Source organism: Muntiacus reevesi, chromosome 5, assembly GCF_963930625.1.
Source record: "Muntiacus reevesi chromosome 5, mMunRee1.1, whole genome shotgun sequence".
Taxonomy (NCBI): domain Eukaryota; kingdom Metazoa; phylum Chordata; class Mammalia; order Artiodactyla; family Cervidae; genus Muntiacus; species Muntiacus reevesi.
Genome location: NC_089253.1, coordinates 106,465,833 through 106,489,592, shown reverse-complemented (window position 1 = coordinate 106,489,592; position 23,760 = coordinate 106,465,833). Strand labels below are relative to the sequence as shown.

The 23,760-nt window shown below is 43.1% G+C and overlaps 1 protein-coding gene across 3 annotated transcripts in view; it reads right to left on the bottom strand.

Annotated features, from left to right (window-relative positions):
* The window catches only part of LOC136169167 (protein FAM163A), a 90,539-nt gene that overhangs the window by 9,980 nt on the left and 56,799 nt on the right, over positions 1-23,760 (bottom strand). The gene's annotated exons all lie outside the window — the stretch shown is intronic.

The following is a 23,760-nucleotide window of genomic DNA, read 5'->3' as shown; positions in this document are numbered from 1 at the left end:
CCAGAGAAGGGAGGGGAAGAAGGTCAGTGAGAGCTGGAGGGGAGGCTGAGAGGATAGACGGGTACACGCTGGCGCCTGGCTGTGACCCCAGGACTCTGGAGTGGACATGCCCAAGGAGGCTTGTTTCCCGACCTCCATGGCTGCCTGGGTCTGAGGTCTCGCCAGCCTGAGAACCTAGGCTCAGACCTCTACGGCCACATCCTACCCCATCCCTGTTTCCTTCCTTCAGTGTCATTGCCTGGAACCCTCTGCCTGACGCAGCATCAGGACAAGAGCAACCTCCTGCTCTGGGAAGCGAGGATCAATGCGAAAAGGGAGTCCGGCTCCTCCTTCATGCTCCTGCTGGAGAATGCTGCCCTGTCCCCTGGCGGACATGTCCCTTTTGGCTGCATAGCCGATCTCTCTCACTCTGGCCCCATATACTTCTTTCCCATCCCCTTACCCCATTCTTTCCTGGTACTGTCTGTATTCCAAGTGCCCAGAGCTGCTCACACCTTTCTCTTACTCCAATACTCCGACTCCTCTGGCCAACATGCCAACCAGACACTTGGATGGAGAAGTTCATGCTGACATGCTGATGGAGGTGGAGGAGGTGAGACCCACCGAGGAATCCAGTGCAGGCAAATTATTGGGCATCCCTTCAAGCCAAAATTCTTTATCCACTCAACCGTCTTTAGAGGAGCATCTGGGCCCAACCTAGGAATGGCGTGTGGGGGGTGGTGGGGAGAGGAAGGGCACCCCTGATGGTGATGCTGGGCTGCTGCTCACTGTCCTGAGGAGAACCTGCTGCATTGGGTGTGTGTTTTTATTAGGGAGGGAATCTAACCATGAATGGGATGTGCTGAGCCACCTTCCATGTGGACAGAGCTGACAACCTCCAGGATCTCTGGCTCAGCAGGAAGCTGGAGGTCAAAGCACAGACATTTTCATGCCTCAATGACTGGCACCTATCTGAGTTCAGCAGGTCTCAGGAACAGAGCTCCCAGAGAAGTTGAGAAAGCAGTTGGTCACCTGCAGAGGTGCTCCATCCCTGCCTTCACCTCCTACTAGATCTAGGCCTTAACAATGTTTTCAGTGCCTGCCTTGGATGTTCTGGACACTCAGGCTTTCTCTTTTAAAAGATGTTTTCACTCATATGAAAATGTATGTCATGTGTAGCTGGATGTCAGAGTGGGACTCTTCCCACCCAAGTGTTGATTGAGATGCCAATGGGTTGACATCAGAAGATTAAAGTGAGTTTGGAATAGGTCTCTCCTCCCTGGCCATGTGCAGGGAAACATACATGGGGATGCAAAGCTGATTCAGGATTCATGTTGCTGTTCAGTCGCTAAGTCATGCCAGACTCTTTGTGACCCCATGGACTGCAGCACACCAGGCTTCCCTGTCCTTCACTGTCTCCTGGAGTTTGCTCAGATTCATGTTCATTAAGTCAGGATTCATGAGTGCTTTGTAAAAGAGAGATGGGTCAATAATCTGGTGAAGACTTGGTGAGGAAGATTTCCTTGGCAAGAGCTGTTGCTGAGCCATGAATCTCTCACTCCAACCAGCAAAAGAGACAGGAGGGCCATGGAACTGGCGGGGCTTGTTGTCTTGAGTCCTGCCCAATAGTGCCACCTGGAGGCGTGAGAAGACCCCAGTTGAGGAGGCCACAGGTGGCCTCCAGATGCCCCAGGGGCTGAGCAAGGAGTTGCCAAGAAGGCCAGGAATAGAGATGTTGTGTTTGCCTGGGTTAAGCGCCCATCAGGGAACCTCAGAAAAGCCTCAGAAAGCATTCACAAAAGCAGGAACCAGTCTAAAGCTACTCTCTGCTGCTGCTGCTGCTGCTAAGTCACTTCAGTCGTGTCCGACTCTGTGCGACCCCATGGACCGCAGCCCACCAGGCTCCTCTGTCCATGGGATTTTCCAGGCAAGAGTACTGGAGTGGGGTGCCATTGCCTTCTCCCTTTGCTCTCTAATCGTAAGAATTCTCCATTTCACAGCAGCTCTTGAGGATAGCGGGAGGGAGGGTAAGAGCAGGGGGAATGTAGACAGCAAGGGATTTTGCCCAATGCCCCAACTACAGCGGATCCAAGCTGGAGGATAGGAGAAGAGTAATGCTGTTGGATGGGGAGTACTTTGATTATCACTCATGACTGACACTCTAATTTCTGAGTTGAAACTGTGTCTATAACTTAGAGCGACTATGAGACCATCACCTAGGAGGGAATGAAAAAGCAATGGGCCTGGCATAAGGGCAGGGGCAGATTTCTCCCACTGAATACATTTTAAACTAAAGGGATACCATGATCAAGTGGGATTTATCCCAAGGATGCAAGGATTCATCAATATACATATATCAATCAGAGTGATACATGACATTAACAAACTGAAGAATAAAAACCATACAATCATCTCAGTATATGTAGAAAATTTTTGACAAAATTCAACACTCCATTTATGATAAAATTCTCCAGAAAGTGGGCACAGAGGGAACATATCTCAACATAGTAAAAGCTATATACGACAAACCCATAGCTAACATCATTCTCAAGGGTGAAAAACTGAAAGCATTTCCTCTAAGATTAGGAACAAGACAAGGATATCCACTCTCACCACTTTATTCAACATGGTTTTGAAAGTCCTAGACACAGCAATCACAGAAAAAGAAATAAAAGAAATTCAAATTGGAAAAGAAGGAGTAAAACTGTCACTGTATGCAGATGATGTGATATTATGTATAGAAAATCCTAAAGATGCTACAAGAAAACTACTACAGCTCATTTATGAATTCGGTAAAGTTGCAGGTTACAAACTTAATACACAGAAATCTATTGCATTTCTATACACTAAAAATGAAAGATCAAAAAGAGAAAGTCAAGAAACAATTCCACTTACCAGGCATCGAAAAGAATAATACCTAGGAATAGAGCTACCTAAGGAGACAAAAGACCTGTACTCTGAAAACTATAAGACACTGATGAAAGAAATAAAAGATGATACAAACAGATGTAGAAATGCCATGTTCTGGGATTAGACAGATTAATACTGTGAAAATGACTATACTATCCCAAAGCAATCAACAGATTCAATGCAATCCCTATCAAATTACTAATAGTATTTTTCACAGAATTAGAATAAATAATTTTACAATTTGTATGGAAACAAAATAGAAGATCCTGAATATCCAAAATAATCTTAAGAAAGAAAAATGGAGCTGGAGGAATTGTCCTTCCAGATTTCAGGCTATACTACAAGCTACAGTAATCAACAGTATGATGCTGGCACACAAACAGAAATTAGATCAGTGGGACAGAATAGAAAGTCCAGAGAGAAACCCATGCACCTATGGCCACCTAATCTATGACAAAGGAATCAAGACTATACAATGGACAGAAAGCAGTCTCTTCAACAAGTGGTGCTGGGAAAACTGGCCAGCTACAAATAAAAGAATGAAATTAGAATACTCTCTAATACCATACACAAAATAAACTCAAAATGTATTAAAGATCTAAATGTAAGGCCAGAACTATAAAACTCTTAGAGGGAAACATAGGCAGAACACTCTTTGACATAAATTGTAGCAAGATCTTTTTTGATCCACTTCCTAGAGTAATGAAAATAAAAGCAAAAATAAATAAATGGGACTAATCAAATTTAAAAGCTTTTGCACAGCAAAGGAAACCATAAACAAAATGAAAAGAATAGGAGGAAATATCTGCAAACGAATTGACCAACAGGGATTAATCTCCAAAATATACAAACAGCTCATGCAACTCAGTATCAAAAAAAAAAACCACAGTCAAAAAATAGGCAGCATTTATATATGGTAGAAACCAACACAAATGTTATAAAGCAATTATCCTCCAATTAAAAATAAATGAATTTTTGAAAAATGATCAGAAGATCTAAACATACATTTCTCTAAAGAAGATATACAAGGAAGCTGAAAATCACATGAAAAGATGTTCAACATCCTAATTATTAGAGAAATGCAAATCAAAACTACAATTAAAACTATCATCTCACATAAATTAGGATGGCCATTAACAAAAAATCTACAAATGATAAATGCTGGAGAGGGTGTGGAAAAATGGGAACCCTCCTACACTGTTGGTAGGAATGTAAATTCATATAGCCATTATGGAAAACAATATGGAGAGTATTAAAAATCTAAAAACAGAACTACCATATGACCCAGCAATCCCACTCCTGGGCATATACCCAGAGAAAAGACATAAATCAAAAAGATACACGCATTGCTTTGCTCATAGTAGCAGTATTCACAAAAGCCAAGACATGGAGACAACCTAAGTGTCCATCAAGAGAGGAATGGATAAAGAAGATGTGGTACATACAGATAATGGAATATTACTCAGTCCTCTGTTGGTGTTATTTAGTCACTAAGTCGTGTCTGACTCTGTGAGACTCTATGGAGTCCACCAGGCTCCTCTGTCCATGCGGTTTCCTAGGCAAGAACACTGGAGTGAGTTGCCATTTCCTTCTCCAGGGGATCTTCCTGATTGAACCCATGTCTTCTGCTTGGCAGGCGGATTCTTTACCACTAAGTCACCTGGGAAGCCCTTACTCAGCCATAGAAAATAACAAAATAAGGCCACTTGCAGCAACACAGATAGACCTAAAGATTGTCATAGAGTAAAGTAAGTTAGACATGGAAAGACAAATATCATACCATGTCGTTTATATATATACTTTTTCTAAAAGAGTACATACAAATGAATTTAATTACAAAACAGAATCACAAATGTAGAAAACAAATTTATGGTCACCAGGGGATATGAGGGGAGGATAAACTGGAAATTGGGATTGACATATATCACTCCTATATATAAAATAGATAGCTAATAAGAACATGCTATATAGCATAGGGAACTCTACATAATACTCTGTAATGAACTATATGGGAAAAGAATCTAAAGACCCTTTGCTGGAAAAGACTGAAGGCAAAAGAAGAGGGCGGCAGAAGATGAGATGGTTGGATAGTGTCACGAACTCAATGGACATGTTGCTATTGTTATCAGTCACAAAATTGTGTCCAACTCTTTGCAAACTGCAGCTCACCAGGCTTCCCCGTCCTTCACTATCCTGAGCAAAACCCCAGGAGATAGTGGAGGACAGGAGAGTCTGGTATGCTGCAGTCCAAGGTGTTGCAAAGGGTTGGACACGACTTAGTGACTGAACAATAATAACAACAAATAACCGAGTCACTTTACTGTACGGTAGGAACTAACACAACACTGTAAATCAACAATATGCCAACAGAAATTTTTTAAAAAATAAAGTGATAGACCTCCAGTAGATTTTGATCAATGAAAGTGAGACAAAACACAAGTTATAGACTAGGAGAAATGAAAATGGAATATTACCACATATACTGCAAACATAAGGAAACTAACGGGTATTAAAAACAATTTTATGCCAATAATCTAAAAATATAGATGAATACATTTATGGAATAATGTAACCTACTAATATTTCCACAAGAAGAAGTAAATTACTTGAAAGATCTTATAACGTGAAGAAATGAAACCATCAAAAGTTGACTTTCAAAATAAAGAAGAAAAACAAAAACACGAGGCCCAGAGAGCTTCACCAGAAACACCTACCAAACATTTAATAAAAAAATCATCCTACCTTACACAAAGCATTCCAAGAACAGAAAAAGAAGAAACACTCTAAGTCATCTTACTATCACTTTTCACTAGCAGCAAACAGAAAACATAATTTTAAAGACATCATATAAAATAATGATAAAATTATTAAGTCCTAGATGTATACGATCCCCTGGAGCAGAAAATGGCAACCCATTCCAGTAGTCTTAACTGAGAAATTGCATGGACAGAAAAGCCTGGCAGGCTACAGTCCATGAGGGTCTCAAAGAGACGAACACAACCGAGAACACACACACACATATAATACAAGCTGTATAGGAGACGACAGAGGACAAAATGATTGGATGGCATCACTAACTCAATGGACACGACTTTGAGCAAGCTCCAGGAGATGGTGAAAGACAGGGAAGCCTGGTGTACTGCAGTCCACGGGGGTTGCAAAGAGTTGGACACAACTGAGCAACTGAACAACAACAATATAGGGATTTTTTTTAAAAGAAATCTTTACAGTTTTACTGAAAGACTTAAAGATGCCTAAATAAATGGAGGGGTATACTGAAAAGATAAAAATAAAATAAAAACTAAAGGGATATTTGAAGAAAAAAATCAAAGTTGCTTTTTGGGCATCAATCATGCAACACGCCTGCTTAACCAGTTACTTTATAGAAAAATGGTCCGTGGAAATGGAAGAACTCTAGAAGATTTGCCCCAGCATCTTTACTTCTCTAGAAGAAGAAATCAAGATCAGAGAGGACAAGTGACTTACTTAACCACACACAGCAAGATAGAGATGGAGCTGGAGAGGCACTGGGAGCAGAGCCTCCTGGCCCCTGCTGTCTCTCCTCCCAGCACATCTGCCCTTATCTCACCAGGAGCTAAGGTGTCCCTAAAGCTGGGTTTCTCACATTGGTTTGATGGTAACAATCTACCTGAGTCACACATTAAGGCAGAGACTCCAGACCTCCTGAGGCAGCATCTCCAGAGGAAGAACCCAGAATCTGCATCTTTAACAGGTTTTAATCTTGCCATCTGGCCCTTGTGGGAAAAGATGCAGGAATGAAGGTCTTTGGCAGGATTTCAGGTTGGAGGCAGCAGGGGAGGTGGGTGACCTTGCAGAGCCTGTGGCATCATCTGCTGTCCGTAACAAGGCTGGATCTGGGTTCTATGTCCTCCCGGCAAACAGGCCAGGAGGAGGATGAGGGGAGTGCGCGGAGAACCAAAGGTAACACAGTGTCTCTGGGTGGGGAGGAGCCAACAGAGGTCAGGATGGGGACCCTTAAGGCCATTCTTCTAGTGAAAGCTGGGGGAACATAAAAGCCACCCTGATCCGATCTCATTTACAAAGCAGAAATAGAGACGCAGACGTAGAGAACAAACGTATGGATACCAAGGGGGAGAGGAGGGGTGGGATGAATTGGGAGATTAGGATGGACACATACACGCTACCATGTATAAAAAAGATAACTCATGGGAACCTACTGTATACAGCACAGGGAACTCGACTCAGTGCTCTGTGGTGACTTAAGTGGGAAGGAAATCCAAAAAAGAGGGGACATATGTATATGTACGGCTGATTCACTTGGCTGAAGAGTAGAAACTAACACAACATTGAAAAGCAACTCTAATTTAAAAAAAATAGCCTCCCTGATAGCATGTGTTGGAAATGGGTTTTGCAGTCCCCGTAAGGCCAGGGGTCTGTGCTCTCTCTGAAGGACCCCTGCCCTCAGGGACTTCAGCACCCAGAGGCGGGGTCATCTCCCTCACCGCCTGGACCAACAGTGACAGGAAACTCCTGCCGCAGCTGGCACCAGCACATGTAATTAACGATCCGCTGCCCCCTGCACCCTGCTTGGCCCCCTTTGGAGCACAAGTTAATTGAGCAGGGCCTAAGCACCGGCTGATCTCAATTTCTTCTGATGCAATTAAGCCTTCTCCAGTCATTTGTTAACTCATGAAATTGACACAGCAGGTTAGCAGCTCCTAAGAAGAACAGTTTATTCCCCCTCATTCCCTGTCTCCTCAGACATCAATGCTCTGGCATGGCTGGCGGAGGGAATCAGACAAAGGGGCCTCCTTTTACTCTGACTGTGCTTATGGCCATTACCAAGGCCTGACTCCCGGGATGAGGGTGGGAAGACTTGGTGGTCAGACTGGTCCCTTTGCCCCAGAGGAGGTACCACAGCAGCAGAGAGGTGTGTGTTGTTGAGTAGGGGCCTCTCTGAGAGATACAGGGAAACTCAGCAAATCATCAAGGGAAAAGAGAACCTCACTGTAATAATGATAGTAAACAGGCAGTTTATAAAACAGAATCAAAAGGCTAACAAGAAAACGAAGAGATGCCCAAACTCAACATAATCTAGGAAATGCAAATGGCAACCATAGAAAGCTATTCCTCTACACTGGTAGACTAGCAAAACTTGGTGGGGATTTAGGGGCGATGCTGGTGGGGTATAGTTATGATGGCTGTTGAGGGAGAGACTTGCCACTACTTGGTCATATTAAGTTCAGACCCCATGAGACAGCAACTCTGCTCCTGGGTCTATGTCCCCCAGATTTCTCAATATATCCATATGGGGCCATGTGTGAAGATGTCCATCCCTGTGTTTTTTTATGGTGGCAGAGAAATGGAAGCAAGATCAGTGATCATCACTGGAAAGTGGAGAGGTAAAGTCAGGTAGACACACACCTCAGAGGATAATGCAACTGCTGAGAGCAAAGGACCAAGCGGACCAGAGTAACACGGAGCGACAGGGATATATGTTAGCAGAGGGCTAGGTTAAAAACAACACAGACAGAATTAGATGCATAAGGATGTATAACACTGCTTATATAAATTTAAAATACAAGCACATAGACCAACAATTTACATTTTCAAGAACACATACTGGGACTTCCCAGGTGGTCCAGCAACCGGGCTAAGAATCCTCCTGCCAAGGCAGGGGACACAAGTTCGACACCTGGTCCAGGAAGAACCCACATGTTGTGGGGCAACTAAGCCCATCTGCCACAACTACTGAAGCCCTCAGGCCCTAGAGCCTGCACCCCACACGAGAAGCCACTACAATGAGAAGCCTGCACACCGAACCTGCAGAGCCGCCCCTGCTCACCGCAACTAGAGAAAAGCCTGGGCAGCAGTGAAGGCCCAGCATAGCCAAAAATAAACAAATCAAACAAACAAACAAACAAAAGACCCCACCATCACCAAACTATGCTTAAAAAAAAAGAACACATACCAAAACAAAAACAACAACCCCCTCACCCAAGTTCATAGATACAGAGAACAGGTTGGGGGTTGCCAGAGGTAGGGAGTGCAGGTGGGAGAAATGGGTGAAGAGGGACAAAAGATACAAACTTCCAGTTATAAAATAAATAAGTAAGTCCTGGAGAAATAATGTACAGCATGGTGACTCTAAGGCAAAACCAATACAATGTTGTAAAGTAAAATAAATAATTAATTAAAACAAAGCAAAAAGTAATAATAATACGCTACTGTACCTGTGAAAGTTGCCATGATAGTAGACCTTAAAAGTTCTCATCACAAGAAAAACATTTTTTGGCCACTGTCACAGGTGATAAGTAGACTTACTGTGGTGATCATTTTGCAATGGATACAAATGTGAAATTACTATATGGTATACCTGAAATCAATACACTGTTATCTGTCAATTTTACCTCAATAAAACAAAATTCAAAATACATACCCTAAAATGTATATGCATTAAACATCTTAGAATGGCTGACTGTGGAAGGAGGAGAATGAAAACAGGAATAAGAATAAAAGAGAAAAAAAAATAACAGAGAAGAAGGGCCTTGCCCAGACCAGTGATGAATCATATTGTGGACTATCTGAGAAATAATACTGAGGAGTATAATTAACTTAACCTTCTACATCTGGGGTCCAACCCAAACAAAAAGGAAAGGGGTCTCTCACCACCCCCAGGAGGCCCTCCGTGCTGCACACTTCTATCTGACCTTCCTATCTGTTCTCAGGTAACTGCATTATTGCCACACTGGGGTCAAGTGAGTGTATTTTGTTTTCTTCTTAAATGATGGGCCATTTAAGGGCACTGAAATCTTGTGTTTTCACAAGGCTCCACTCCAGTGTTCTGCACATTTTAGACCTCGGGATGGCAGATCTAATGGGGAAGCTGCTTTGCATGCAGCACGTGGACTGTTTTATGCAGATGACACTTGTCTCTGCGGCTCTTGGGGTCAGGATTCCCGATTATTATGGGCCTTTTTCCTCTGCTTCAGAGAGATGACTGTGGAGGTCAGCAAATGGGTTAAAGGCTTGGTTCACCTTGGATTCAACTCTCCCTTTCTGCCTTTCAAAACAACATTCATTACTTCTGACAGAGTTTTTGTGTGTGCATCTTGTTTGATGTTCAGACATAGCAGTTTTTTTATTTCTCTTATTTCACAGAAAACACAAAGCTTAGAAAAGAGAAGTGGCTCAGCCAAGGTCACACAGCTATTTTGGGGAGAGTCAGGACACCCTGCCCTCACCATTCTTCATGCCCAGTGTAGCTCTTGCTCTGCAAGGAACACATGCCCTCTGCCATGGCCCCATCTCTGTGTTACCCCAGCTTTTCTGACTCCACGTTCTATTTCCTGACTCACCACACACAGGAGGGACAGGCGCACCATGGCCTGTGTGTTGGGAAGAGGCATTGGTCTATACGGTTCACTTGGATTTCTCTCCATCTGTATTTGATTTCTACTGGCATTTGGGAGGTGTTCCGAGATCCCTAGGCAGCAGGCCTCCAGCCTGCTGACTATGAACAGGCTTGTTAGGAAAGGCAGAAGCATCTGTGGGGTTTGTTTCTCCTTGCTGGAAAGATGTCAGCAGTCTGGAAGAGATCCAGGTGAGAACCCAGGACATTGAAAGGATGTAAAGCTTGAGGCCAGATGGCAATAAGGAGGGGCAAGGCGCTAGGCTAACAGGTGGATCAGAAGGAGCTAACCTGTGAGGGACGGGTCTCAGGACCATAGAGCCATCTAACTCAGAGCAGCAGGAAGGGAGATGCTTGCTCAAGTTGTCCAAGGGGACGGATGTGAGGTAATGGGATAAAAGGAGACCAAGGAAATTGAGACCAAATTAAGGCAAATCTCACAGGACACAAACAAATGTAACAGTGAGATTTGAAATCTGTTAACCTACACTGCACAGGGAGGCCTGGGGAACATTACGGAGCTGCTCCCTCTCCTGGCTCAACTCTAGAGACCTGGCCTATTCATGCTGCCGGTTGGGTTTGACTGGGCCAGGGTGAGGATACAGCAAGGATGGGACGAGGCAGCTTCTGGGTTTGGGGGGCTTAACAATTGCACCAGGATTTATTCAGGATACTTAATCACTTTAATGAGAATATTCTAAAATGGGCAAAAGGGCCCTGAGGAGGACTTCCCTGGTGGCCCAGGTGTTAAGAGTCCACCTTCCAATGCAGGGGATACAGGTTCGATCCCTGGTCTGGGATGATCCCACATGCTGCAGAGCAACCAAAGACCATGTGCCACAGCTACTGATCCCGCGCTCTAGAGCCCCTGAGCCTTTGCTATGGAATCCTGTGTGCCTAGAGCCTGTGCTCCACACACAGCAGGAGAAGCCACTGCAATGAGAAGCCTGTGCACCGCAACTAAAGAGTAGCCCCTTTTCACCGTAACTATAGGAAGCCCAGACGCAGCCACAAAGATCCAGAACAACCGAAAAAAAAAGAAACCATATATATATACACACACACACTTATTTAAAGCCCATTTGCAAGTGATAAAGCAATGGAGGCAGCAGGCCTTTTGCTACCTCTGCAGGTGGGGCAACACTTCATGGAAACTATGGGAGAGCTCCTGGTAGAATCCTGTGAGCTAAGTGAGCAGAATGGGAAATTAACACCCAAATATGCCTCCTATTCTTAATAGTTCACACACACTCACACACACTCAATATATATGGCTCCTGTTTCATATTCTGGGTTTGCTAATTCCCAAGTAATTCTTCGGGTGTCTTCCGCTAAACTTCTCTAAAAATTGAGCTACATGATTTGTCAATATCATCTTGTGCAGAGGGAGCAAAACTAAGGAAACAGTGTTTGTATATTGATGAGTTGTATTTCTATCTGTGTTACATGCACTGATTTCTCTGGCTGTGGGAGTGGCCTGGGATGGCTCTTCCAGCTGAATCTTTATCACTTTGTACCCTATAGATGAGGTAGGGAGGCTTCCCCAAGAAACCTTGGGGCTTCCAGCTCCCCACAAGAAAAGGAGATGGAGATAGGAGTTCCATTTCATCCACTGGTCCCTGAGGGCTGAAGAGGGTGAAAACTGCTTGTGGCCAGATTACTCATCAGGGAAACCTCCAGAACAGACTGGATACAGATAAGCCATGCTCTCTCAGAAAACAGGTTACAAGAGAGCAACTTTACACTTTTTTGTGTGTGCAATAGGAAAACATATTGCATAATAGGAAAACATACACTATTTATAGCTTTTCCCCTTCTCTGCTTTCTGCTAATCTGTGTCTACCAGCTCATCTGGACTGGACAGAGTAAAAGGTAAGTCGGGAGACACCATTCTATTTGAATAGATATGACCTGACCTGAATACACTTAGACAATGAAAGGAGAAGAGGAGAAATTCAAGAGCTGGCATGAAAGGTACTTGAAAAGCATTCTGGAGAGACTGCAAAGAGGAGGACACTTGAGGTGGCTGCCATGTGCATGAGACACTGGGAGAGGTGGAAAAGAGAAAGAGGTTGTTCAGTCACTCAGTTGTGTCTGACTCTTTGTGACCCCATGGATTGCAGCATGCCAGGCTTCCCCGTCCATCACCATTTTTTGGAGCTTGTTCAAACTCACGTCCATTGAGTCAGCAATGCCATCCAACCATCTTGTCCTCTGCATTCCGCTTCTCCTCCTGCCTTCAATCTTTCCCAGTATAAGGGCCTTTTCTAATGAGTCAGTTCTTCACATCAAGTGACCAAAGTACTGGAGTTTCAGCTTCTCCATCAGTCCTTCCAATGAATACTCAGGATTGATTTCCTTTAGGATTGACTGGTTTGATCTCCTTCTTCAAGTCCAAGGGACTCTCAAGGTAAAGAGGATTTTTGAGTATTTTATATATTATGAATGAAATTTATTCCCTTGAGATTTCCCAAAATCTTCAATAAAGGTTTACGTTGTTTTCCACATAGGTTTTGCATATTGGATTGAGTTTAAGCAAGACACCTTGAGGAGACTGAGCCCACAGGGAAACTTTTACTTTTCTTTCACAGGTTATCATCATAAAGGAGGATGACTTGTCCAAATAAAGATAATTGGTGGAGAAGACTTTTGAGAGTCTCTTGGACTGCAAGGAGATCCAACCAGTCCTTCCTAAAGATCAGTCCTGAGTGTTCATTGGAAGGACTGATGTTGAAGCTGAAACTCCAATACTTTGGCCACCTGATGAGAAGAACTGACTCATTTGAAAAGACCCTGATGCTGGGCAAGACTGAAGGCAGAAGGAGAAGGGGACGACAGAGGATGAGATGGTTGGATGGCATCAGCGACTCAATAGACATGGGTTTGGTAGGCTCTGGGAGTTGGTGATGGACAGGGAGGCCTGGCGTGCTGTAGTCCATGGGGTTGCAAAGAGTTGGACACGACTGAGTGACTGAACTAAACTGAACCAGTAACTCTTGGGCTTCCCTTGTGACTCGGCTGGTAAAGAATCTGACTACAATATGGGAGACCTGAGTTTGATCCCTGGGTTGGGAAGACTCTCTGGAGAAGGGAAAGCCTACCCACTCCAGTATTCTGGCCTGGAGAATTCCATGGACTGTAGTCCATGATGTCACATACACTCGGACATGACTGAGTGACTTTCACTTTCACCAGTAACTCTCAGAGATGGGAGGATGCCAGTTCAAGTCAAGTCGGAAAGACATATAGAGATTAGTGTTTATGAACTTCCTAAATAGAAAGACAGAGAAGATAGGGATTTGGTAGGAAATACAAATGATAAACAATTCCTCAAAATGTTCCTAGTAAGTAGTTGCTCTGGGACCAGCCAACATCAGCTCCATCCTATGGCCAAGCCTGCATCTGGGTCTCTGACCCAGGGGGGACATGGTGATGTTTTTGAAAAAAAATCTCCTCTTATTTGAATGACCACTCCTTAATTTTATACACTTTTCCTACTTGTTACTTTGTGCTTTTCCTATTAGTCTCTTTGAATATTACCAGTTAGGCATATTAACACTTGTGGTGTCAAAACTACTGTAAATATTTTACTCAGTATGAATTCCTTTACAGTGTAAAAGTTTTAAACTTTTAGGGAGCTAAATCTTTCATCACTTTTTCTTCCCTACTTGGCTTAGGAAGTTTTGCACACAGGGTTATATAAGAAATGTTTCACTTTAAAAATTTAATTATTCATCTTGTAGGGATCTGTTTTTGTGCTCTTCAGTTCAGTTCAGTTCAGTTCAGTTGCTCAGTCGTGTCCGACTCTTTGCGACCCCATGAATCACAGCACGCCAGGCCTCCCTGTCCATCACAAACTCCTGGAGTTTACTCAAACCCATGCCCATCAAGTCAGTGATGCCATCCAGCCATCTCATCCTCTGTCGTTCCCTTCTCCTCCTGCCCCCAATCCCTCCTAGCATCAGGGGCTTTTCCAATGAGTCAACTCTTCGCATGAGGTGGCCAAAGTATTGGAATTTCAGCTTCAGTGTCAGTCCTTCCAATGAACACCCAGGACTTATCTCCTTCAGGATGGACTGGTTGGATCTCCTTGCAGTCCAAGGGACTCTCAAGAGTCTTCTCCAACACCACAGTTCAAAAGCATCAATTTTTCGGTGCTCAGCTTTCTTCACAGTCCAACTCTCACATCCATACATGACCACTGGAAAAACCATAGCCTTGACCAGACAGACATTTGTTGGCAAAGTAATATCTCTGCTTTTTAATATGCTATCTAGGTTGGTCATATCTTTCCTTCCAAGGAGTAAGCGTCTTTTAATTTCATGGTTGCAGTCACCATCTGCAGTGATTTTGGAGTCCCCCAAAAATAAAGTCTGACACTGTTTCCACTGTCTCCCCATCTATTTCCCATGAGGTGATGGGACCAGATGCCATGATGTTAGTTTTCTGAATGTTAAGCTTTAAGCCAACTTTTTCACTCTCCTCTTTCACTTTCATCAAGAGGCTTTTTAGTTCTCTTCACTTTCTGCCATAAGGGTGGTGTCATCTGCATATCTGAGGTTATTGATATTTCTCCCTGTAATCTCGATTCCAGCTTGTGCTTCTTCCAGTCCAGTGTTTCTCATGATGTACTCTGCATAGAAGTTAAATAAGCAGGGTGACAATATATAGCCTTGACGTACTCTTTTTTCTATTTGGAACCAGTCTGTTGTTCCATGTCCAGTTCTGACTGTTGCTTCCTGACCCTCATACAGGTTTCTCAAGAGGCAGGTCAGGTGGTCTGGTATTCCCATCTCTTTCAGAATTTTCCACAGTTTATTGTGATCTGCACAGTCAAAGGCTTTGGCATAGTCAATAAAGCAGAAATAGATGTTTTTCTGGAACTCTCTTGCTTTTTCGATGATCCAGCGGATATTGGCAATTTGATCTCTGGTTCCTCTGCCTTTTCTAAAACCAGCTTGAACATCTGGAAGTGCACGGTTCATGTATTGCTGAAGCCTGGCTTGGAGAATTTTGAGCATTACTTTACTAGTGTGTGAGATGAGTGCAATTGTGTGGTGGTTTGAGCATTCTTTGGGATTGCCTTTCTTAGGAATTGGAATGAAAACAGGCCTTTTCTAGTCCTGTGGCCACTGCTGAGTTTTCCAAATTTGCTGGCATATTGAGTGCAGCACTTTCACAGCATCATCTTTCAGGATTTGAAATAGCTCAACTGGAATTCCATCACATCCACTAGCTTTGTTTGTACTGATGCTTTCTAAGGCCCACATGACTTCACATTCCAGGATGTCTGGCTCTAGGTGAGTGATCACACCATTGTGATTATCTGGGTCGTGAAGATCTTTTTTGTACCGTTCTTCTGTGTATTCTTGCCACCTCTTCTTAATATCTTCTGCTTCTGTTAGGTCCATACCATTCCTGTCCTTTATTGAGCCCATTTTTGCATGAAATGTTCCCTTGGCTCTTAGGGTTTCAGTTTTAGTTTTTTTTTTCTTAGATAGAAATTCAGTTCTGCCAGGTGAGCTGAATTGTCTTAGACTAAATTACCATCTTTAGTACATATTAATTTCAGATCTATTTATGTGCAGAGCTATTTCTAAATTCCCTATTCAATTCTATTTACCTACAATTATTCTTATGCCCCACTTTTAATTAACTTGATTTATCATAAATTTTTAATGACTTGCAAGATTATATGTACTCTTAATGAAGTATAGTTGATGTGCAATAGTATATGTTTCAGGTGTACAATAGTGATTCATGATTTTTAACAGTTATATTCCAATCACAGTTATTATAAAATATTGGATATATTCCCTGTGTTGTATTATATATTCTTGTAGTTTATTTATTTTATACACAGTAGTTTGTACTTCTTAATTCCCTACCCCTATCTTGCCCCTCCCCTCTGCCCTCTCCCCACTGGTAATCATTAGTTTGCTCTCTATATTTGTGAATCTCTTTCTTTTTTTTTTGTTAAAATCACTAGTTTGTCTTATTTTTTAGATTCTACATATAAGTGACATCATGCAGTATATTTCTTTCTCCGACTTATTTCACTTAGCATAATACCCTCCAAATCCATCCATGTTGTTACAAACGGCAAACTATTTTTTTCAGCTGAGTAGTATTCCAACACACACACACGTGTGTATAGATATATATATATATGTATATACTTTATCTCTTCATCTGTAGATGGACACTTAGCTCGATTCCATATGGTAAGACTACATTTTAACTTATTGCTGTGTAACATATAGTGAAACTGTTAGTTGCTCAGTCTTGTCTTACTGTTTGTGACCCCATGGGTACCCACTAGGCTTCTCTGTCCATGGAATTCTCTAGACAAGAATATTGGAGTGAGTAGCCATTCCTTCTCCAGCGGATCTTTCTGACCCAGAGATCAAACCCAGGTCTCCTGCATTGCAGGCAGATTCTTTATCATCTGAGTCACTAAGGAAGTCTATGTAACATATAGAAAGGGCACAAATCAAATTTTCTCACTGCGAACACATCCATGTAACTTGCCCCCTAGAAGTCTCCCTTAGGGTTCTGGCTTACGGGTCTGTTTTTAACTCCTGGGCAGAGCTCTGTTGATTGACACTTGAGTGTAGGCTTTCTCATGACCACTAGTCCCTTTGCTGCTGGCTCTTGGGCCATAGTTTCTTACAGAGTGGCTCGGGGCCTTATAATCATAAGCTAAGGTAGAGAAGATTGCTGTGGCTGGACTATGATGAGGAGAGAGATGTGCACCTCTGCCCCAGAGCCTTCCCACCTGGAAAGGGCACTGAACCATGTCATCCATCAACGAGCAAAGAGGCAAAGCACCTGAAGCCTGAAGTCTCTGCTGCTTCTCACCAACAGCAGGAAGAGCTGGGCCATTCCCTTTTCAAACTCCACTGTCCAGGTGGTGGGGCCGGGAGGATCTGGGACACAGGCCCCTTGAGAGTGTGGGTGCAGGGGCTGCTACTCCTTTCTCTGTGCAGAGAACGCTCAGGGGAGGACATCCCACCCCAAGTCAAGGCCGCCCTGCGTAATACTGTCTAGTGAGTTCTCTTCTGTGGACAGGGAAACTTTCATGGGTGATGCTCTGTTAGGGAAAACTTTTCCTTAATTTGGATTCAGACTAAACTGTCTCAGAATTATTTGGCCTTGGGAGACATGTGGTATGAATGTGCATGTGTGCACACACATGCTTGAACCAACACCCACCGTTTGGAGAACCGCAGTAGGCAAGCCCACACAGCACACTCCCTGAGAGAGACAGAGAGAGACAGACGGGGAGGGTCAAAGCCCAAACTGGACTGACCTGTGATGGTGAAGACTCTCCCTCCCCCTAATGCCCCTAGGTAACTCTAGATCGGGGAGCTCAGACGCTGGGAAATGGATTGCTAGCATATCGTGTCCCCTGCATTGCCATGGAGAGACAAGGCCGGCAGATTCTAAGGAACAAAGCCTGTGGGTCATGGACCCAAGAATGGTCCCCTCTGAGAAAGTGAGGAAGAAAAAGAGGAAAAGGGAGATAACTCACTTACTATCTTGCTTGATGCTATAGGACTGGCCAGGCTCAATATCCAGTTCAGAGTTTTCCTCCTGGCAGAATACACCCCTCTAATTATTCCGGACCTGCCAATCAAACCTGTTCCACGCACAAGTCTTGGCAGGGATGGGAGATTGGAGAACTGGGCCACTAAAGGCAAACGTGATTTCTCTATCCCACTGCTCATTGGAAGCTAATACAGAAAGGGCAGCACTCAACTAGAAGGTCAGGGACTCTCAGATGAAAAACAACCAAAGCATTGCTGAGGGTGGCAGGGAGAGGAAGAGAAGGAGCATACTGTGTAGACATGCTGATCCCTGCAGCTGATTTATGATCGGATATGGCCTGCTTCCTTGCTTTGTTAAATTTTCTGGAGAAGGAGTGATGGGTAACAGGGGAGAGGTAGAAAGATGACACTTGGGTAATAAATAATAAAGGAAGAGATGAGCGGAAAGCTGCCTCTGTGTAACTCTCACCTGTTTGAGCTGGTTTGCCTTCAAGGGTCATTTATGATGGATCCCTCTCTCTGAAAGACAGTCTTCTCAACCTCTCAAGACAGATAGCATGCCATATATCAATGCTCAGTTAGCTGCTGTAAAAGAGAAGTCCCCAAACCTGGGGTCTAGGTATTGTGCAGGGAGCCTTGCATGCGGGGGACCCAGGACCCTCCCATTATGGGCCTCTTTGCCTCCAGCCATCAGGATGCATGGAGGATCATGGCAGGAAGGGTTTTGTGGGTCAGACATGCAGGAGTGCTCATCACTTCTACTCCCATGCCATTGGCCAGACTCAGGCCACACCTAAGTGTAAGGGAGGCTGGGAGGTGTAAAGGGCTGAGTACCCGGTAAAGGAGGACCAGGTTCTATAGAGCAGAGTCATCTCTGCCACAGCCCCTACCTTCTAGTCCAGTTTTAGTCCTTGGCATTCTCCCTTTGCACTTGTGCTCCAGTAATACTGAAATGCATGTCTTTCCCTAGTTAAGCCATCCTCTCTTACATCTCTTCATCCTTATATATACTGTTCCTTCATCCTAGGCCACCTTCTTTCCACCTGTATCTATTTGGCAAATTTTTATTACTCCTTTAGAAATCAGCTTGAGAAGTCCTCCTGACCCTTTAGGCATTCCATCACTCCTCTAGGCAGGCTTCACACTTCCTCACTCTGTACCTTATGGATCCATCCTTTGTAGCACTTGCATAATTTATAATCCATAATTTATCATTGTTTTGCAATGAGCCTGTCTCCGTTGCTAAACTGCAAGCCCAGTTCTGGCAGGAATGGAACCTGCTTAGCAGAATGTCTGGGACAAAAAGCACTCAGTAAACATTTACTGATTGAATGAACAGAAGACAGAGCATCTGCCCTGGTTTTCTTTTTTCCAAGCTAAATGTTCTCATTTCCTTTTACCTTTCCCCAAGTTGCATGGTTTTGAATCTCTTTATTATCCTTGTCCCTGTCTTCAGAATGAGTTCCAATTTATCGAATCTATCAAACTGGGAGCCCCACATCTGAATAGGGCTCTCTGGGTTTGAACTGACAGGTGCTGGCTTCACTGGGCTGGCTTTGCTCCCTTGCTCAGTGGCAAAATTCATGACTGGCATGGGACAGGGCCTCAGCTATGGTCATAGTCGCTTCTTTCCTTTTGGAATACTTCCCTCCTCCCCAAGCCATGCACATCTAATATTACACTCAAGAATCATCCCTTCTGATAGGACATTTAAGATCTAAGGGGAAGGGCATTCAGTTTAGATGTGTAAGTATTGCTGGGTTTAGATGTGTAAGTATTGCTGGGTTATGTGGGGTTTTCAAATTTATCCCAGATGTTTCTATGTCTTTAGATGGGGACAGTCACTGTGCCACAGACTTTCTTTCCTAGCAGGGGAATCACTTGTGTAGCCTCTTTTTGTCATGTAATTATAAACAACTGGTATGGTGGGTTGGAGTGCAATATCTAATCCTTCCTCCTTTTGCCTGTCTTACTGCATTGCAGAGGCTCGAACTCTAAAAGTGACATTTTCCAGATTCCCTTTGCAGCCAGGGTTCTGGTCATGATTTAAGTGGGGCCAATCAGATGCATCGCTTCCCATGTGGCTCAGTGGTAAAGAATCTGCCTGCCAATGTGGGACATGCAAGTTCACCTGGGTCCAGAAGATTCCCTGGAGGAGAGCAAGGCAGCCCACTCCAGTATTCTTGCCTGGGAAATCCCAAGGACAGAGGAGCCTGACAGGCTACAGTCCATGGGGCTGCAAAAGAGTAGGACACGACTTAGTGACTAAACAAATCAGATGCATGAGATTCAGAATGTAGAAGAAAGGCAGAAGCTGCTTTTATGCTGGCAAATAGGGTTACTGAGATGTTGAACCTTCTGTAGTAGGGTTAGCAGAAGTCTCAGTGACTGTCAAGAGGCAGGGCTAGTGACATCTTTGTGTATGTGTGTGTATGTGGTAGTGGATCTAGCAGATCTGTTTGGCTCTGGAGCCAGTCATTATGGTGGCAGCTTCCTGACCTCTAGATTACAGTTGAGGCCATGTGTTCCTAAGGCCAGTAGCCACAGTCTTAGCTTTGTGATCCCTCAGCTTTCTGATACAGTGCTATTGTTTCAGGGGTCATTTGTAGGGGCTCAGCCTTGAGCCTGCCCCTTAGATCTTCCAAAGGCTTGTAAGCACCTAATCCCCTGTGTCAAATATACCTATTCTTAACATAGCTGAGAAGAAATAAAGCAAAAATAAAAACAACTAGAAAAAAATGATTTAAAAGATAGGTAGAGTGACTTTTAGTATCTGCAACCTGACCAATGAGAGCAGGCACCCACTGACCTCCAGCAAAGGTGATTCAAAGCTTTTGTGGCTTGATGAAAACTGTACTTCTCTTCTTGAGACCATTTGGTATGCACAGAGCTGAAAAAGTAATGTATGAATTTGTATAAGGATCCCAAGATCCTTCTGAGAGGACAGAGACCAAGACTTCCACTCCTTCCTAAGATCCAAACTTAGGGAATCCTGGGGAGTGGCCCTGACCAAGATCTGCTGGAAGTAAAGAACTCCAGGGGAGTGGAGGGTACCTGTGAAGGTGATGGCTGGTTCTGGCTTGTCACGTAACTTGAGTCAGAAGCCTCTTCTTCTAATTTCAGCATTATCATTATTATTCTGGAGTATAATTGCTTTACAATGTTGTGTTACTTTCTGTTGTTCAGTAAAGTGAATCAGTTATATGTACACATATATCCCCACCCTCTTGCACCTCCCTCCCATCTCACCCACCTAGGTCATCACTGGACTCCAAGCTGAGCTTCCAGAAGTCTCTCTCTTTCTCTTTTTAAAAAATTTTTTAATTGGAGGAAAATTGCTTTAAAATGTTGTTTCTGCCGTACAACAATGCAAACCAGTCATAATTTTATATATATATAAATATACATATTTATATATACATATATATATATATATATATATATATATATACACACACACCCCCTTCATCATGAGCCTCCCTCCCCACTTCTATCCTACCCCTCTAGATCATCACAGAGCACCAGAATGGCATAGTGTCAGACTTTGGGGAGCAATGGCTGCATGAGCACCAAGAGATATTTAACCAAGGCCCATGGACTGTTTGGGGACCACGTCAGCAGAGAGGATTTTGCTACAGCAGTAGACAAATGTGACAGGGCCAAAGCTAACATTCAGCAGCACACCAAGGAGACCAACCAGACACAAACAGACTGACCAGAATTTCTAAGTTTCTTTCTCAGTTTTGTACCTGGAAACAAGAGTAGCTTCCTCTGGGCTGAAGAAGATCCTTAAGGTTTGGAAGGAGAGGGTAAAGAGGTCTCAAGAGGGAGACACTGAACTTTTTGCTAATAGGAACCTCTGAAGAGTTGAAAAATTCACTGGAGAAATAAGAATTATGAACTTATTTATACCCCAAACTGGTGAAGTGGGTCACCCAAGTTATAGGCATTCAAAATTAAAATTCTATGTGTATAAGAATCCAGGACAAAAATTAATTAAAAGGTAAATAATAGATTGGGGAAGTACCTGCAATAAATAGGAGAACTTATTTAGATGAAAAAGGAATGTATTAAGACCAAATAGGTAAATAAACAAAATACAGAAATGGATGATTTACCAAGGATGAAATGAATTAATAAATATATGTAGAATTATCCAACCACTAATAATCAAAGGAATGGAAACTGAGACATATTTCTTCTTTCTACTAAATTATAGGAAATTATTAGACTAATACCGAGTGTTAATCAGGTTGGGGTTTAATACCCTTTGTTGCTAGGTGAAAATTTGTAAAACTCTTTGGGAAAATATTTGGCAATATTTATTTTAGAAATGTATATAGCAAAGGTTTCTAGTTTTAAATGGCTTATCAAAATCTGTATTTATCTTTCCTACCCCCACAACATCCTGTTGAAATAACAGGAAACAATAAACACAATTACAGCAGCCCTGAAAAATCAGAAAATTGTGCCTCCAACTGAAGCTTCTGTATGAGAAGAAGTTGTTAAGGGCAGATTCATGGTGAACACGAAGAACCCATGGCCCCATAACAGACGGCAGAGAAGACATCCACAATGATAAGTTTTCCTACCAGAAATACACATATGCACAGATACAAGTATATTCTTAGTAGTATTATTTGTGATTGCAAAGATTGGCTACATATCCATCAACAGAGGAAATGTTAAGTGAATTACATCCACAGCAGTGGATGAATACATCCATCGGACAGTGCCAGAGCTTATATTCAATAGCACACTATGTGAAAATGAAAGTGAATGTCGATCAGTCATGTCTGACTCTTTGCGACCCCATGGACAATACAGTTCATGGAATTCTCCATGCCAGAATACTGGAGTGGGTAGCCAGTCCCTTCTCCAGGGGATCTTCCCAACCCAGGGGTCAAAGCCAGATTTCCCACGTTGCAGGCAGATTCCTTACCAGCTGAGCAACTAGGGAATACCCAGCACACAACAGCACCAAACAAATGCAAGCAGACTGATCAGAATCTCCACGTTTCTTTCTCACTGTTGCACCTGGAAACAGTAGTAGCTTCCTCTGGGCTGAATAAGACCCCTAACGTTTGCAGGGAGAGGGTAAAGAGGTCTCAAGAGGGTGATGATGAACTTTTTGCTAATACGAATAGTTGAGGGGGGTTGATTAATTAATTAGAGAAATAAGAGTTATGAACTTGTTTAGACCTCAAGCTGAATTATATGTTACATGAATTACAATTCTTCCATGGAATACTATGAAGTTGTTAAACAGAATGAGGTAGAGTAAGATTCCATTTATATTAAAAAGTGTGTGTATGAAATTAACATCTGAAAATGTTCATTTGTTTAATGCAACATTCCTATTTCTGGTAATATAGTCAGAAGGAAATGAAACAGAATAAGGAAAAAGCTGGAATCAGAGAAATATTCACCATAGTGTTATTTATAACAGAAAAAATGGAAACAAGTCAATTGCTAATGATACAGGAATCATTACTTTATTCATAGTATAGGCACTCAATGACACACTGGATAACCATGATGGTGTGGTCACTCACCTAGAGCCAGACATCCTGGAATGTGAAGTAAAGTGGGCCTAAGGAAGCATTACTACAAACAAAGCTAGTGGAGGTGATGGAATTCCAATTGAGCTATTTCATATCCTAAAAGATGATGCTGTCAAAGTGCTGCATTCCATATACCAGTAAATTTAGAAAACTCAGCAGTGGCCACGGGATTGGGAAAGGTCAGTTTTCTTTCCAATCCCAAAGAAAGGGAATGTCAAAGAATGTTCAAACTACCAACAATTGGGCTCATTTCACATGCTAGCAAGGAAATGCTCAAAATTCTTCAAGCAAGGCTTCAACAATACGCGAACTGAGAACTTCCAGATGTTCAAAAAGGATTTAGAAAAGGCAGAGAAACCAGAGA